The sequence below is a fragment of the Puma concolor genome, chromosome B1 (assembly GCF_028749965.1).
Source record: "Puma concolor isolate L17-30 chromosome B1, mPumCon1.1.hap2, whole genome shotgun sequence".
Lineage (NCBI taxonomy): Eukaryota > Metazoa > Chordata > Mammalia > Carnivora > Felidae > Puma > Puma concolor.
This window is the reverse complement of record NC_141670.1, coordinates 52,625,059-52,642,154: the sequence shown is the minus strand read 5'-3', so window position 1 is coordinate 52,642,154 and position 17,096 is coordinate 52,625,059. Positions and strand designations below refer to the sequence as shown.

The following is a 17,096-nucleotide window of genomic DNA, read 5'->3' as shown; positions in this document are numbered from 1 at the left end:
TGCCTAGAGTCACCTGGGTGGCTCGGTTAAGTGTCCAGTCCCTGATTTCAGCTCAGATCATGATCTTGGGTTCTTGGGATCAAGCCCCACGTCAGGCTCTGTGCTGGCAGTATGGAGCCTGCTTGGGATTCTGTCTCTCTCCCTCTCTCTGCTCCTCCCCTGCTCATGCTCTCTCTCTCTCTCTCTCAATAAATAAACAACAACAAAAAAGTTTGAAACCTAGAACTGAGGTCCACAATACCAGAATTTAGTACAGACATTACCGTTGAGCAGTTTGTGTGCGTGTGTATGCCCACATGTGCACTTTTCAGAGCACTTTAGTAGCAACTTCCGTCTTGAGATCTGCATAAAATGTTGCGAGGTGGGTTAGTGGAGATGATGGTCGTTCCTTCAGGTGGGTGTGGGGGGCTCCCATCTCTCCTCAGCACTGCTGTCACATGGCAAGTGCCTGCTGCTCACAAAGCACATTTGCAATCAGCTTTCAGAACATCAACTCCAAGGCCAATGCCAACAGAAGCTTTTGGAATACACGATGATTAGCACACATGATAGCCAAACTAAAAATGGAACTTTCCGGCTTCCACACATGAAACTGCTTTGATTCCAAGTTTTCCTATTTTAATTAGGCAGATCAAAGAGACAACACGTTTTTCTGAGAAGTTGAAAATCATATGGCAAACCGCTCTATTTTTCAATGTAGGAAGTCTTTACAAGGGTTAAGTGTGAGCGATGTTCATTTTGGTTCTTTCAGGGGAAAGTACCTTCTGGAAGTGGTCTGATTGGATCCCTCGGTGGTGGTCTTCTACCCAGGCCCCCCTCCCCAGCCATTTCTCGTCCATAAGATCTCTGGATGGTTCCTGGATTAAACCACTGTGTACTAAACATAATGAGAACTCAGAGCTAAAGACTCCTTGTCCTGTTATGTAGAAGGCTTGGTTTAGGTTGAAGTCATAAGTTCCATTCTTTCTTCTTAAAAATGAGCCCTACTTGGGGCGCCTGGGTGACTCAGTCGGTTGAGTATCTGACTCTCGATTTTGACTCAGGTCACGATCTCATGTTTCGAGGGATTGAGCCCCGAATCAGGTTCTATGCTGGCAGTGCAGAGCCTCCTTGGGATTCTCTCTCTCCCTCTGCCGCTCCCTCTCTCTCTCTCTCTCAAAATAAATAAATAAACATAAAAAAGAGAGAGAGAGAGCCCTACTTAACAAATTGTAGCTCTAGCACTCCTGTACTCAGCAACCAGGCCCCTTAGCATACTCCCACTCTTTTGTGTCTCAGGGCCTTTGCACTTGCTGTTCCCTTGGCTTGGTCTGCTCCTCCCCAGATGCTCACATGGTTCTCTCCCTTGCTTCTGTTAGCTCTCTGCTCAAACGTCTCCTCATCAGAGAGCCCTTCTGACCCACCTGTCTATCTAAAATAGCATCTCATTCCCTCCCTCCCTTATTTCCTCACAGCAGTTACCCCACGCTGACAGCAAAGATGTGTCTCCTCCACAAAGCATAAGCTCAGAGAGGGCAGGGCTTTTGTTTTGTTCCTGGCTGTTCCTTCAAAACAGAGAACAATACCTGACCTATGTTAGAAACTCAGTAAATGTATACTTTTTGAATGAGTGAACAAATCCCCCCATGTTCCTACCTAGGGACGTGTGAAGACACTTGGAGCTTTCAAACACCAGAGGAAAGTCAAGGACTTGGGGAAAAGGAGCAGTGATCTCAGGGCAGGATCTCTGTGTCGGGCCGACCTGGCCCAGTGGCGCCATTTCTGCTTCCAGCTCCTTCTCTAACTGCATGTACACGTGGAGCCATGGCTTCTTGCTTTCTTTCTTTTTCTTTCTTTCTTTCTTTCTTTCTTTCTTTCTTTCTTTCTTTCTTTCTTCTTTCTTTCTTCTTTTTCTTTCTTTTTATGGAACACTTCACGAATTTGTGTGTCATCCTTGTGCAGGGGCCATGCTAATCTTCTCTGCATCGTTCCAATTTTAGTATCTGTGCTGCCGAAGCGAGCACGAGCCATGATTTCTAACATCCCCCCCCCCCAAGTGGAGGGTGACTTGTGCTAACAGTAGGCACTGCCTTTAAAAAGCATTTCAGTGGGGGAGTCTGGGTGGCTCAGTCGGTTAAGCGTCTGGCTGGATTTTGGCTCAGATCGTGATCTCACGACTTGTGATTTTGAGCCCTGCATTGGGCTCTGTGCTGACAACATGGAGCCTGCTTGGGATTCTCTCTCTCTCTCTCTCTCTCTCTCTCTCCCTCTCTTTCTGCCCCTCCCCTGCTTGTTCTCTCTCTCTCAAAATGAATACATTTTTAAAATTTAAAAAAAAAAAAGCATTTTAATGGATTAATACATGCAATAGATATTTACAGAGCAACAACTACGGTCCCAGGCATTGTGCTAGAGGCCAGGGTTATAAGAGGCCACAAGACACTCACTGAGCTGACAGTTTTTCAGTATGAGTTTGGTTGGACAAGATCACCCTCCTGCCACCTCAAGCTAAGAGAAGAGCCCTGAAAGAGGGGAAGCTTTGCCCAGTGGGGAGAAGGGCTGTGTGGGGCGGAGCCCAGGTTTTGGTGGGCAGGTGGGCTTACTGTGTGGTGTCAGGGTTTGGCTTCAGCTCCCCCAGGGCTCAAGAGGGAGGAAGCTCTCTGTATGCTTGTTTTCTACTAGGCCACATCAATAAAAAAAATTCTTAAAACTACCATGTTTTTTGGTTTTGGTTAGACTTCTGTGGACTAAATTCAGAAGCTAGCAATAATTTTAAATATTTCCATGGGTGACTCTTCGAGAAAGTTCCAAAGCCAGAAAGTCTATTTAAAAACAACTTTGGAAACAACAAATTTGTGTTTCTCCCTGCACTTAAGATTCAAAAGAAAGAAGAAGAAGAGGAACAACAAAAACTTTCTCCAACAATGCAAATAGACTAAAATATAAGGAAACAGGAACTCCAGGTGATTTTTCTCACTTATTGAAAGCAATAAATAATGAGTCCTTCAAATACTCTACGAGAGGTATCTTGAACTTCTCTGTAAGGAATATTTCGCTGAAAAGGAGTGTAATGCAAACATGAATGACCATGTAACCCTCCCCTGTATGTAACTCAGGGATTTGCACGGAGGCATAGTTTTTGGCCTCTAGTTATGTAATTACTGAAATACAGTTCTATGGTGCTTTTACAGTGTTTTAAGGGGGAGACATACACGGCACTCAGATCATCAGGCGAAACCAAAGACTGGTAAGAATAGGGCCTCCTTTTCATTTCACTTTGTTGTATCCTGTCCACTGGGTCCTGTAGCTCACATTCTGGCTCCCTCTTTCTCTCTCTCTTTTTAAATGTTTTATTTTATTTTTGAGAGAGAGCGAGAAAGAGAGAGAACACATGCGTGCACAAGTGGGAGAGGGGCAGAGAGAGAAGGACACAGAGGATCCGAAGCGGGCTCCAAGCTGACAGCAGAGAGCCTGATATGGGGCTCGAACTTACGAGCCACAAGATCCTGACCTGAGCCAAAGTCAAATGCTTAACTGCCTGAGCCACCCAGGCACCAATTGGCTCCCTCTTTCTCAAAGAGTGTGTGTGTGTGTGTGTGTGTGTGTGTGTGTGTGTCAGAGACAGAGACAGAGATGGAGACAGAGACAGACAATAACGTGGGGACAAAATTCAATTGCAGATTCAGACTCAACTATTTCTGAAGTGAGACTTGGGAATGATTCTGCTTTTCTAACGAGCCAGCTGGTGAAGCCAGTACAACTGGTTCACAAACTCCATGGAATAGTAAGCCTCTTAGCCTACCAGGAACTTTCACATGCATTTTTTTTTTCATGGAACTTTGTAACTATCCTGTGAGTTGAGCACTGCTGGTGGCACCTGCTTTTATACATAATAGGGCAGGTCCCAAGAGGCAGATTGCCTAAACAGAGCTTGATGCTAGAACCCAAGCTTCCTAACGTCCCATGGAGTGTTTTTATTAAGGGAGCTCTAGCTTGGTGGTTGAGTCATGAATACGTGGGGAGTGGGGAGGTAAAATTAAAATTTTGGAAACCCAATAGAGAAAATGCACTCTTTTGTTATTACTGTTGTTATGATGTCCCCTGAGGTCCTAGAGCCAGCGCTAATAGACTGGGAGATGGTCACATGAGAGTTCTTACACTTGCCGTTTTTAGGCAACAGGAAGACAGCAGGTGGCGAGTGTCCTTCTGGTGACAAACTTAACTATCTTTGGGAAAATGGGATTTAACTTGACTGTAGGCTGCCTTCCATCTACCGGATGGAGCTAGAACTTGAGAGCTGGGTGGCTTTGATTTATGGAACACCATTCCTGTCAGATGGTACAAAGGATGTGCAAATCATATGCAAGTGGGCTAAATCTCACTCAGAATTTGCCAACCGGAAACACAACGTCTTGATTCCAGCTGGATTTTAATGTGATCTTGGGGTAACTTTCAGTGAAGTCTCCACTAGGCTTACTTTTAGCTGAGAAATAGCTAAATCCTGTCAAATGCAAGAAAGGTCCGAACATGGAAGTCCAGAGTGGCATTTGTGACCGTGGGTCCTGTACCCCATCTGGGGAGAGGAGCCCCAGCTGGCCTTGGGGTAAAGTGAGTCTCCTATGGTCTTTCACTTTCACAAGTTCTCTTTCTTTCCTTTCTTTCTTTCTTTCTTTCTTCTTTCTTTCTTTCTTTCTTTCTTTCTTTCTTTCGAGCTTACTTTCTTATCTGTGTTGGTCCAACCTTCTTCCTTTTCCAAACTGTCCCTCTCAGGCATTTGCTGCTAAGCAACGCAATGGTATAGAACAATTGGATTCATGTGGGATGTTGATTCAGTTCAAAGACATGATCACCTTGATTTTGGTGTTCTAAGAGTGTCTTGTTATGCACATAATACATGTTCACTGCAAAAATTTTGGAAATTAACAGAAAGTGTAAAGGAAAACATTGCTATACTCCCACCACTCAGTGATAACTATTGTTATCATTTTGGTAAGTATCATTCAGGAACATATTTTACCAAGTTGAGATGATGATGCTATTAAAGTTTTGTTTTGTTTTACTATTTAAGTCGTGTAACCTCCTCTTTCCCATGAGTATTAGAGTGAATGTTTTCCCAAGTTCTGAAATATTATTGAAGAGGTTTTCATTGGCTTGTTAGTTTGTTTTGCGGGTTGGTGTACCATCAGATGGATGCATTCTAGTTTATGCAGTTCTCCCTTATTGATGAACGTGTAGTTTGTTGCCTGTTGTTTAATATGTTATGCTCCGAGAGAGGATCCTTGCAACGAATCTTTGTGCACATCTTTAATTATTCTTTTAGGATAAATATGGAGAAGTGGAATTACCAGCTCTAAAGATATATGTAAAATCGTTGTTGGATAAATGATGCCTTTTGATAAATGCTACCGAGGGGTGTTCCAGAGTGGTTGATCCAATTTATAGCCTCAACCAACAGTGCACTCTGGCTGTTTTGGGGTATTGTGTTTAAACTGCCTCTTTGACAGTTCAAAATGATATCCCTTTGTTTTAATTTGCATATATTTGATCTCCCAGAGACTGAACTGTTTACAATTTCTTTCTTTTCCTTTGACAAATGCCTCTTAGGTCCGTGGCTCCTTTTTTTTTTTGGAGTTTTATTTTGTTGTTGATGTTGTTTTTCAATGATCCTTAAAAGCTCTGTCTTGTACACATATTTTCCCTCATTTGTTTTTTTTTCACTTTGATTATAGTTGTTGGTTGACATTCAGCAAGTGTTATGCTTTCACCTAGTTGGATTTTTCAATCTTTTATTTTAGGCTTTCTTTCTGCTTGAAAATGTCTTCCCAGTCCTGAACTAAAATAGGCTAGTGAAGGTAGCTTTACCTGTACACTTCATTGGAAGATGGTGGAATTAGAGATTGGCAGAGTGTTGAGGAAAACACAACCACTAATGAAATGTGATCTAGTCTTAACCAGATGTGTACCTCAGAATCTTGTTAGAGCTTTAAAAAATTACCAATTCCTGGGACACAGTCCAGTACCACTGAATCGGAAACTTTAAAAAAAAGGGGGCACCTCAGTGGCTCAGTCAGTTAAGGGTCTGACTTCGGCTCAGGTCATGATCTCATGGTCTGTGACACAGTTTGAGCCCCACATCAGGCTCTGTGCTGATAGCTCAGAGCCTGGAGCCTGCTTCAGATTCTGTTTCTCCCTCTCTCTCTGCCCCTCTCCCACTTGCGCGCGCGCACGCGCGCGCTCTCTCTCTCTCTCTCTCAGATAAATAAATATTAAAAAAAAAAATCAAAAAAGAAACTTAAAAAAAGAACCTTACACAAATCCACAGACTTAGAAAGGATCAGAGCCAAGTTGCATGTGATTTTTTTTTTTTTTTTTTTTTTTTTTTTGCTTGCTTTGCGCATTACCTTTTATTAATGTACGGGTGTATCTTGTCTTATGCGTTATCTGTTAACAATGAAGATCAAAATGCTTTTGTGAGGAGGGGAATTCAGAACAGTATGCTGTGTGGGGTGTTCTGCAAAATTACAGCGGTTCTCTGAAAGCATCAGTCTCATGAGTTCCGTGGCAGATTCTGCCTTCCGTGTCTCTACACCATGGCAAGTGGACTTTTTTCAAATTCGAAGTGACAGTATATTTACAAATGTAATGTATTTTGAAGAATATCTGGAATACATAAACTATATTAGAAGATATATTTACAAATTGCAAATGTTAACACCTTGCATTTGTATATATATATATTTTTTTAAACCAGCATTCGTTATTCTTTGATTTACAGTAGTATCTCATTTGAAAATGGGGTCTGAGCCTGCAAATTAGCATTTACAACTTGGGAAAAGAAAGTCAAACCAAAAATGGCCAATTTGACATCTCTGTACAAACTTGAACTATGCTCATTGGTTAACATTGAAAATACACTCTTATTTTTCTAGCCTGGAACTGCTTCATTAAAAGGTTTTACTTTATAAGGGGGCTGGTTCCTGGGTGGCTCAGTAGGTTGAGTGTCCAACTTCTGCTCTGGTCATGATCTCACAGTTCGTGGGTTCTAACCCCGTGTGCCTGGAGCCTGCTTCAGATTCTGTGTCTCCCTCTCTCTCTGCCCCTACCTTGCTCGCGCTCTGTCTCTTAAAAAGTAAGTTTTTTAAAAAGGTTTTGTAAGGGAATTTGCCTATGAATCAACCTATTTGTTTTAGTGTCCACCCCATAAGTAGCATCTTGGGTTTAAAAAAAATTTTTTTTAACATTTATTTTTATTTTTGAGAGACAGAGCACAGCAAGGGGGCAAGCAGAAAGAGAGGGAGACATAGAATCTGAAGCAGGCTCCAGGCTCTAAGCTGTCAGCACAGAGCCCGACACAGGGCTTGAACCCACGAACTGTGAGATCATGACCTGAGCTAAAGTCAGACCCTTAACTGACTGAGCCACCCAGGCTCCCCTCAGCATCTTGGATTTGAAGGAGAAGGCAGTCAGCCTGTAGGAGGTGAGAGGGAGGGCATGGAAAGGCCTTGGCTTTGGGCAAGGAACTTAGTATCTCAGAGCCTCAGAAATGGTGGTGGTGGTGATGACGATGGTGATGACAATGATTGTGGTGGTGTCACTTCATCGGGGAGCAGGCATGGTAACATAAGTCTAGCGTGTGGTGGCTAGCAACAACTTTGTTACTGTTGGTCCCCCCATCCCTCACTCTGTTCACTGCACTGGATCAGTTAAAGGAAGATGTTTGGGGGTAAGGGGCAGGAAGCAGAGGGTTCTAAGGAGGTTTCTATGTTTGAGGTCCCCTGATCAGTTTGAGAAATTATATATGCTCCAAACAAAAAGTAGTATAAAGTGCTAAAGTTAGTGTTACAGTTAATACATTTATTTTTTAACTAGATTTACTTATTTATTATTTTTGAGAGAGAGAGAGAGAGAGAGCACGAGCAGAGGAGGGGCAGGCAGGATCTGAAGTGAGCTCTGTGCTCACAGCAGAGAGCCTGATGCAGGACTTGAACTCACAAACCGTGAGATCATGACCTGGACTGAAGTCAGATGCTTAACTGACTGAGGCACCCCGGCGCCCCAACAGATTTATTATTTATAAGAAATCAAAAACAGGAGAGACAGGTGTGGCCTAAAGAGTTACTATGCTCTTTTGTATATCATTTTCATGTAAAAAATGCTTGAACCGGATTTGAATGCATCTTAGGTAATTTCAAGAAGGAGGAGGAGAAGGAGGAGGAGGAGGAGGAAAGGTCATGTTGCTAAAAGTCTATTATAACTAAGAAGCTAAGAGTATGTGAAAGGGTCTTAAGTGCTGGCAGGACAAAACCCAGTCCGTGGTCTGGCACAGGGGACAAGGGACGCACCAAACTTGATGCCAGACGAGTTTTTCTTGCATAAGCATCTTCGTGCCATGGTTGAAGTTATGACTTGAGATAAACAACGGATGAGAACTCTGAGGTAGCAGATGGTGCTGCAGGACGGGCCACCGTAGCCATTGCAGGGCTATGGGGTGCTCAGACAAGAAGCCAGGTCAGGTCTCCCCACATGGTGAGCCCCGGGGCCGCCCATCCAAGGTCTCCTTGTAGCACACAGCCTCCTATAAGACGAGGGAAACGACTGGCTGGATTGTGTGGTCTTCAGGTCCATTTCAGCTCTGACATTCCAGGATGAAAAACCAATTTATTGATTATTGCGGGCCAGAAAAATTGAAAGAGGTTGAAAGGGATTCTGAGTTCTTTTCTGGCTGAGGTTCATCCAGAGGCAGAGCAAAATGAGCTTCTTGATCGCCATCCAAGAGGAAGAGTTTATCTCTGGACCTCTTTCCAGTCTTCTTGCTGTTTCTGCAGGGCAGAAACATGGCCAGCTCTTGGCAAACTTGTGAACTAAGCAATTTCCCCCCCTAATCTGTTATCCCCTTTGATGTCCCTGACCCCCAAGCACAGCGCCCCTCATGTCACACCTGGGGTCCCTGCCAGCCACCCCAAATTTAGAGGGGGTCTCAAGGTAAAAAACGTTCCACGTACAAAGTCCATAGTGCTGTTTGTACACTTAACGCTCTTCATTTTGCTCGATAGATATTTAGCCAGCATCTATTGTGTACAAACCACTGTGCTCGATTCTTGGGCAGTAGTTTTCCAACTACACGTTATCGCCCATTAGTGGGCTTTAGTCTCAATTTAATTGGCTCCAACCAGAATTCCAAACATAAGTAGAAAACACATCAAAGTGTCTCACACATAGTAAGGCTAAGTACTAGTTAATAAAACATTTGCTTCAGTTTTACATTTGTAGATGTGTGTGTGTGTGTGTGTGTGTGTGTGTGTGTGTGTGATGAATGTCCATGGAAAATGTATTTCTCACTGCAATATAGTTAGAAAAGTTTAAAAACCAATGCTGTGGGCTCTCAATCCCTTAACAGCAACTCCATATTCCAAAACATGAAAATCTTTTCTTAAGTTTGGCACAAGTTCATTTGGCAGCAAAATATGACCCAAAGTGATTTGAGGGTATTTATAGTCTTTCTCTCACTTACTGCAAATAGTTGTACACTTAACTGCAGAATGGAGTCATACCTTTGACCCCACTGGGCATGTTGCACTCAATTACTTTCCTAAGGGCCAAAAACTTATGAACCATAGCACTTTCCACAAGACACCATGGATCTATATAAGGGATATAGCAGTTTTCATCCATTGGGCAAATATTTATCGAATGCTTACTATGAGCTTGGTATTGTGCTGGGTGTTAGATATGGAAGGAAGAAGACTAGTATGCGATGAACTCCTGCAAAATTTCACAATCCCATGGGCGAGATAGATTTGGGGCCACCAGAGCTGAACTTCAGTACTCTCCTTATACCCTCCTTCTCGCTGCTAGTTCCCTCAGATCCTTGGCTGCAGAGATTTCTCTGCTGATGGCTTCTAAGTCTCCTACATCACATTTCTTTTTTTTTTTTTTTTTTTTTTTTTTTTTTTTTATTTATATATGAAATTTATTGTCAAATTGGTTTCCATACAACACCCAGTGCTCATCCCAAAAGGTGCTCTCCTCAGTACCCATCACCCACCCTCTCCTCCCTCCCACCCCCCATCAACCCTTAGTTTGTTCTCAGTTCTCAACAGTCTCTTATGCTTTGGCTCTCTCCCACTCTAACCTCTTTTTTTTTTTTTTTTTTGTTCCCCTCCCCCATGGGTTTCTCTTAAGTTTCTCAGGATCCACATAAGAGTGAAACCATATGGTATCTGTCTTTCTCTGTATGGCTTATTTCACTTAGCATCACACTCTCCAGTTCCATCCACGTTGCTACAAAAGGCCATATTTCATTTTTTCTCATTGCCACGTAGTACTCCATTGTGTATATAAACCACAATTTCTTTATCCATTCATCAGTTGATGGACATTTAGGCTCTTTCCATAATTTGGCTATTGTTGAGAGTGCTGCTATGAACATTGGGGTACAAGTGCCTCTATGCATCAGTACTCCTGTGTCCCTTGGATAAATTCCTAGCAGTGCTATTGCTGGGTCATAGGGTAGGTCTATTTTTAATTTTCTGAGGAACCTCCACACTGCTTTCCAGAGCGGCTGCACCAATTTGCATTCCCACCAACAGTGCAAGAGGGTTCCCGTTTCTCCACATCCTCTCCAGCATCTATAGTCTCCTGATTTGTTCATTTTGGCCACTCTGACTGGCGTGAGGTGATATCTGAGTGTGGTTTTGATTTGTATTTCCCTGATAAGGAGCGACGCTGAACATCTTTTCATGTGCCTGTTGGCCATCCGGATGTCTTCTTTAGAGAAGTGTCTATTCATGTTTTCTGCCCATTTCTTCACTGGGTTATTTGCTTTTCGGGTGTGGAGTTTGGTGAGCTCTTTATAGATTTTGGATACTAGCCCTTTGTCCGATATGTCATTTGCAAATATCTTTTCCCATTCCGTTGGTTGCCTTTTAGTTTTGTTGGTTGTTTCCTTTGCTGTGCAGAAGCTTTTTATCTTCATAAGGTCCCAGGAATTCACTTTTGCTTTTAATTCCCTTGCCTTTGGGGATGTGTCGAGTAAGAGATTGCTACGGCTGAGGTCAGAGAGGTCTTTTCCTGCTTTCTCCTCTAAGGTTTTGATGGTTTCCTGTCTCACATTCAGGTCCTTTATCCATTTTGAGTTTATTTTTGTGAATGGTGTGAGAAAGTTCCTACATCACATTTCTAACCTGACTTCATAAGGGCACTTCAGCACATTTAAAACCAGACTCCAAACTACTTCCTCCTATATTTCTATATCCTTAGAAGTACCACTGTCCACCTCACTTGGACACAGCCTTACTCATGTCCTTGACTCTGTCATCCAGTTATTGTTCACTTCTGTTGATTTTTTTCTGTTGGTACAGATGCGATTACTACTTCTACCTGAACGAATGGTCTGGAAGAGTAGTTGGGAAGAGCTTGCAAGTGTCATAGGATCATAAAGACCTGGGCTCAAGTTGTATCTCTTCCCCATTCTGCCTGAGGGACCTTAGGCAAGTCACATAGGATCAGTTTTCACATCTAGAAAATGGAATTGGTGATATATATTTTATGACTCTTATAATTAAGTCACATAGGATCAGTTTTCACATCTAGAAAATGGAATTGGTGATATATATTTTATGACTCTTATAATTAAGAATAAAAATATATTCACTAAAAACAATATTAAAAGATAAGTCACAGGCTGTGTGCAGATATTTGTAGGGCATGTAACTAACATAGGGTTAGTATTCAGAATTTACAAAGAACTTTCTTCAAATCAGTAAGGGAAAAAAGATCAATATTTTTAAATGGGCAAAAGATACGAACAGGCAGTTTCTAAGGTGAAAATCAAAAGACCAGTAAATATATAAAAAGGTGTTTAATCCCATTAGCAATCAAAATTTTAAAACAATGAAATACCGTTTATATTCAATAATATAGCCCAAAATGTAGGCAAGTACATCAAGCAATAATAACTCATATTGCTGGTGAATGTGTAAATTGTTCCACCCTCTATAGAGGGCAAGTTAGCAATATCTAATAAAGTTGATGATATGTATACCCACCACTCAGCAATTCCTTTGCCAAGTATGTCCTTTACAGCTTTGTTTTTAATGACAAGAACATTAGAAATAACAAAAGCATACGTTAAAAGGAGTCTGGATAGGGGCGCCTGGGTGGCTCAGTCGGTTAAGCGGCCGACTTCAGCTCAGGTCATGATCTCACGGTCCGTGAGTTCGAGCCCCGCGTCGGGCTCTGTGCTGACAGCTCAGAGCCTGGAGCCTGTTTCAGATTCTGTGTCTCCCTCTCTCCGACCTTCCCCCGTTCATGCTCTGTCTCTCTCTGTCTCAAAAATAAATAAATGTTAAAAGAAAAATTTAAAAAAAAAGGAGTCTGGATATTCATTCAATGAAATACCATACAGCAATTAAAGTGAATAAATTTGAACTACATTTGTATCACCATGGATAAAGCTAAAAAGAAAGTTGAGTGAAAGAAGCAAGCCACAGAATATCGACAGTATGAAAACATTCATGTAAAAAACATTAAAGTATGCCAAACAATATTATTTATATATAGTAGGTATATGTGGGTGCATGTACCTGCATATGTATAGGTGAATATATACCTAGCTTATGAATAAGTGTATATCTAGCAAAAAATACTAAACTGTGCATGAGAATTCAGTGCAATAGTTATCTTGGGAAGGAGAATGGAATGGAGAAGAGTGCAGAGAGGGTTGCAATTGTTAAGTGATTTACTTCTCAGAAAGAAAATGAAGCAATGAATGCAAAGTGTTAAATTTTGACAAAGCTGAGTGGGTATATTATTGTTCCTTGTAGTGTGCCCTTTACTTATATGCTTGAAATATTTTATTTTAAATTTTTTTTTTCAACGTTTATTTATTTTTGGGACAGAGAGAGACAGAGCATGAACGGGGGAGGGGCAGAGAGAGAGGGAGGCACAGAATCGGAAACAGGCTCCAGGCTCTGAGCCATCAGCCCAGAGCCTGACGCGGGGCTCGAACTCACGGACCGCGAGATCGTGACCTGGCTGAAGTCGGACGCTTAACCGACTGCGCCACCCAGGCGCCCCAGAAATATTTTATTTTAAAAAAGCATTCAATCCCAGTCTGACACTCAGTGAGAGTATAATAAATATTCCTTCCACCCCATTCAGAAAGTTTCTAAGGCTTCCTTTCACCTGAGTAGTTGAGTACCATTCCCTCCAACTGGCCCTCTAGATCAGATGAGGTCTAAACTGCCTGGGGAGGCAGTCTTGACCCTCCAGTCCAGTCTGTATTTCCAGCTTTATGCTCTAGCACTTTCCTCAATGGACCTGATGTTTCAGCCATGGGATCCTAGGTCATGCTTGATGATTTACTGCCCCTTTGTCTTGGTTTGTGTGGTTTTCTTGGCTGGAATTCCCTTATCCCTTTTTTTCTGGTTATACAAACCCAATCTTTTTTGCACCCATCCATCCGCCCATCCACCCATCCTTCCATCCACCCATCCATCCATCCGTCCATTCATCCATCTATTCATCCATCCATCCACTCATTCATCCATTTATTGATCATCTGTTATGTGCAAGGTACATACAGCGTAGCCTAATCATAAAGTAATCACAACTTTCAGAAAACCTCTAAAATCCCTTATACCTCTAATATGGTATTTATCATATTAAAATTTACTTTATCTTGCTAGACTAGGCACTGAAGGGCAGATACCATTCTTTTCATTTTTAATCCCTTGCACTTATAGAAACTCATTAAACACTGGTTGAAGAAATAAATGAATTTCAGATTATATGTCCAAAACACTGAAATCAGTATTAAGATTGTAGTTTAATCCTCATTACTTGAATTTAAATATTTAGTGTCTTTAGCTCACTGATTTTCATAAGACTACCATCCATGCACTCCCTTCCATCTTTGGCACCTGAAGGAAGGGAGGACGTTCTACCTCAGCCATTCTGTCTTCACGTTTTCTGAAAACCCAGACTCCAGTGCACCAGGCATGATCTCACCTCTCTAGGGACTTTGCATTTAGTTAGAGAGGAAGACAGTGCCACAATAAATTAGTTAACATGACAAGACAGTATGGGGTGTGGGTCAAATAATTCGTGTTGACATCATGATCTGAAATTGTCCTTAATGAAACAGCTTGTTTCGTGCTTGGCTGTGTAAGTCTGGTTTTGAAATTCATTCTTTTGCAAAGGGATCTGGGTCAGATTTATCATTTTGTGTCAGATTGGGTTTCTGTAAAGTCCCCCACTCCCACGCTTTTGGCTCAAGTAGATATTTAACAACATCTCTATTATATGTAAACTGATACACAGGTGTGGATTTTAAAATGTCTTCTGATATCATTTCAGAGATGGGAGCCCGAAATATCTTTCTGACCTGACATTGAATGGAATTTTCTTTGCACTTTTTCAAGACAGGTGTCTGTGAATTCTTAAAGCTACTAGCCTTCCTCACACCCCTTCCTTTCCAGTACACTCCTGGAAAACAATTTTCAATCTGACAGCAGCTATACTTTATGTTTCCAAAAACAGATCTCAGGCTGTTTGCTTGTTTTCATGGTTATTCCTTATCCAGGCAGGCTGTGTGAAAACTTGCGTTGGAGAGTCATTATATGGACTTCACTCTTTCCCGGACAGAAGCCGCTTCTCTGCCTTATGCCTCTGCCTTATGCCTCTAGTGGTGGGAAACTCAGAATTTCTCATTGTTAATGACCTTTACATGTGGAATTAGAGACTCATGGGTTGTCTGAATCTAGTGGGAGGGTTGGCCTCCAGCAGTGGGGCTCACAGAGCATTCCAGGAAGACCTCATCCTCCTCTGAAGGTTCAGGATATGCTGGCAGATCCCAATTTTGGGGGACAGTGGATCTATCGCATCTTCTTTTGAGTCAAGAATTATTGGAGTACTGGCTTCAAGAATGCTGGTCATATTCCTCTAAGATTATTGTGAATGAATGTTGTCTTCTGAGGGGCAAGGAATGGAATCTAATTCTGGGTGTCTGATTGGGGGTGGGGCAGGAAGAATGAGCACAGAGGTAGAGGAAGAATTTGGGCGCCTGTATACATCTTGGACAGGAGACCAAGTAACCAGGTAGAAGCTGCAGGGGCCCTGACAAAGTCCTCTCAGCAGGGACAGGCTGGTCAGTGTTGCGGGTATGACCCTGGAACCTCCAGACATCAGTCGGTCAGCATGTCTGATTGGCTGAGACGTAATCGTGTACTTGAGCAACACTCCAGTTGTGTTCCCAGCAAAGGAGGGTCTGGATGGAGCTTTCCACCTCCAGGGTGGACAACTGCAGTACTGGGGGCTGGGGACCCAGTGGATGGGTAGGTGGCTACTAGACTGCCAAAACAGCAACAAGGATTCCTTTTCAGTAACAAACTATGAAGAAGTCTTCAAGGCACCATATTGAATATGACACTGTATGAAAAATAAAAAGTATATAAACTGGTTTACTTTTTCTGATTCTTTGCTTTGAGCTTTGGCATGTCTGTTTTATTGGCTAGGGAGGTAAATGTGAGTTACTAACAAAACCAGTGCCAGTTTGGCCCTGCCTGATAGGATCCAGTGACCGTCTGCCAAGAGGAGATTGGAGCTGGCATTAGGATGTATGACACAAACGATAATCAAGTTCCTCCATGACTGTAGTTTTCTCACTTGTACAGCACAGTCCTTCTCTTCTTGAGTAATCAATCCCAAAGCATGGTCAACGTTGTCGGGACTGAAGTGTTGATATGCTCTTTGTATCACAGAAAAGTCTGTTTTCTCTTTCTTTGGGTGATGTGTGGTGTGATGGAGACCCTGGAGACCCATAATACCTGCCCCTCACTGCTGTGGAGCCCTCTCCACTTGGCTGGGCCATGTCCTGTCCTGGGATCCCTGCCTGCATGCCTCCCTCTGGCATCATCTTGGCACGCTTTCTACCTTGGTTTCCCCTGTCTGCCCACCTTGCTCCTGTGCTTTCTGCCACACATCCCTTTCTGCTCTGGTTCTCCCAGCTCTTTGACTTGGATTCTAGAAGCCAGTTTCCCAGCATCAACTCTCTAAGGAATGTGAACATAAAAAGAAGGTGCACTTTTCATGATTTTTTTTCTTAAGGCCACCCTTAGGTCCCTTAAGGCCTTTTAGGTCCCTTTTAAGGGACTTAAAAGCTGAAAGCAAGTAATGGATTCATAGCCAGCTTAAGTTGAGTTAGTGGGAGCTGCTTGCTGGATAATTAATAGCTGCAGGTGACTGAATGGAAGGATCTTATAAGCAGGAGTCATATTCAGACCACTGGAAAGACTTGTCAAGCAGATGCCCCTGAATCAAAATGAATGCCCCCTTTGGCTCCTGGGCTAGGAGAACTGCCTGGTTACTGCACTGTGATGAGTTTGGGGGGTCCTGACCAGGGGGCAGGGGGACAGGAGGACCACTTGGGGTGGTGGTTTACCATGCAGGAGAAAACTGACCAAGATGTAGTGTATATTTCCAATGCTTCTTTTTCAGAGGACGGGATTTTTTTTTTTTTTAATTTGGTTTGCTTTTTCTGTTTGGATTGTAGTTGGATGTACACCAGCCTCTACATTACAAATCTTCTCTCTTATGACAGTCTGAGCCTTCTCATTACAGTTGAGAGGGACATAGACTCCAGAGTGAGAAAACTGGAACCCACCCCATCTATTCCACACGGTGGCTGTGTGACATCTCGTAAACCACTACCCTCCTCTGTAAAGTGGGCCTGATGGTACTTCCCTTTTAGGGACATTGTGAGGACTCAACAGGGTGATGTAGGTTAAGCATCTGGCACTGTGCCAACCACTTCAGTTATATCCTGGAAAAGGCACAACCTTTTAAGAAAGGCAAGGCTTGTTTTGAATCCTGGCTCTACCATTTACTATCTATGTAATTTCAGGCAAGTTAACTTCTCTGAGCCTCAGTTTCTTCATCTTGCAAATGGAATTCATACCTGTCTCACAGAGTCAGAAAGATTAATGGAGATAACATATGAAATTGTCTAGCCCAAAGCTAGGGCCATGGAAGATCAATGAATAGCAATGTTTTGTTCATATCTTCCCTTCTCTCAGCCATTAAGATCTACTGTCATGGTGGTAGTGGGTCTTGCAGGG

The 17,096-nt window shown here is 42.6% G+C and overlaps 1 protein-coding gene and 1 non-coding gene across 2 annotated transcripts in view; one reads left to right on the top strand and one right to left on the bottom strand.

The window, feature by feature from the left end:
• Positions 1 to 17,096, top strand: part of XKR6 (XK related 6) — a 318,640-nt gene that overhangs the window by 98,280 nt on the left and 203,264 nt on the right. The window lies entirely within an intron of this gene.
• Positions 1,897 to 2,003, bottom strand: LOC112859115 (U6 spliceosomal RNA). The gene has a single exon (XR_003223434.1). It is a non-coding gene; the product is annotated as a U6 spliceosomal RNA (small nuclear RNA).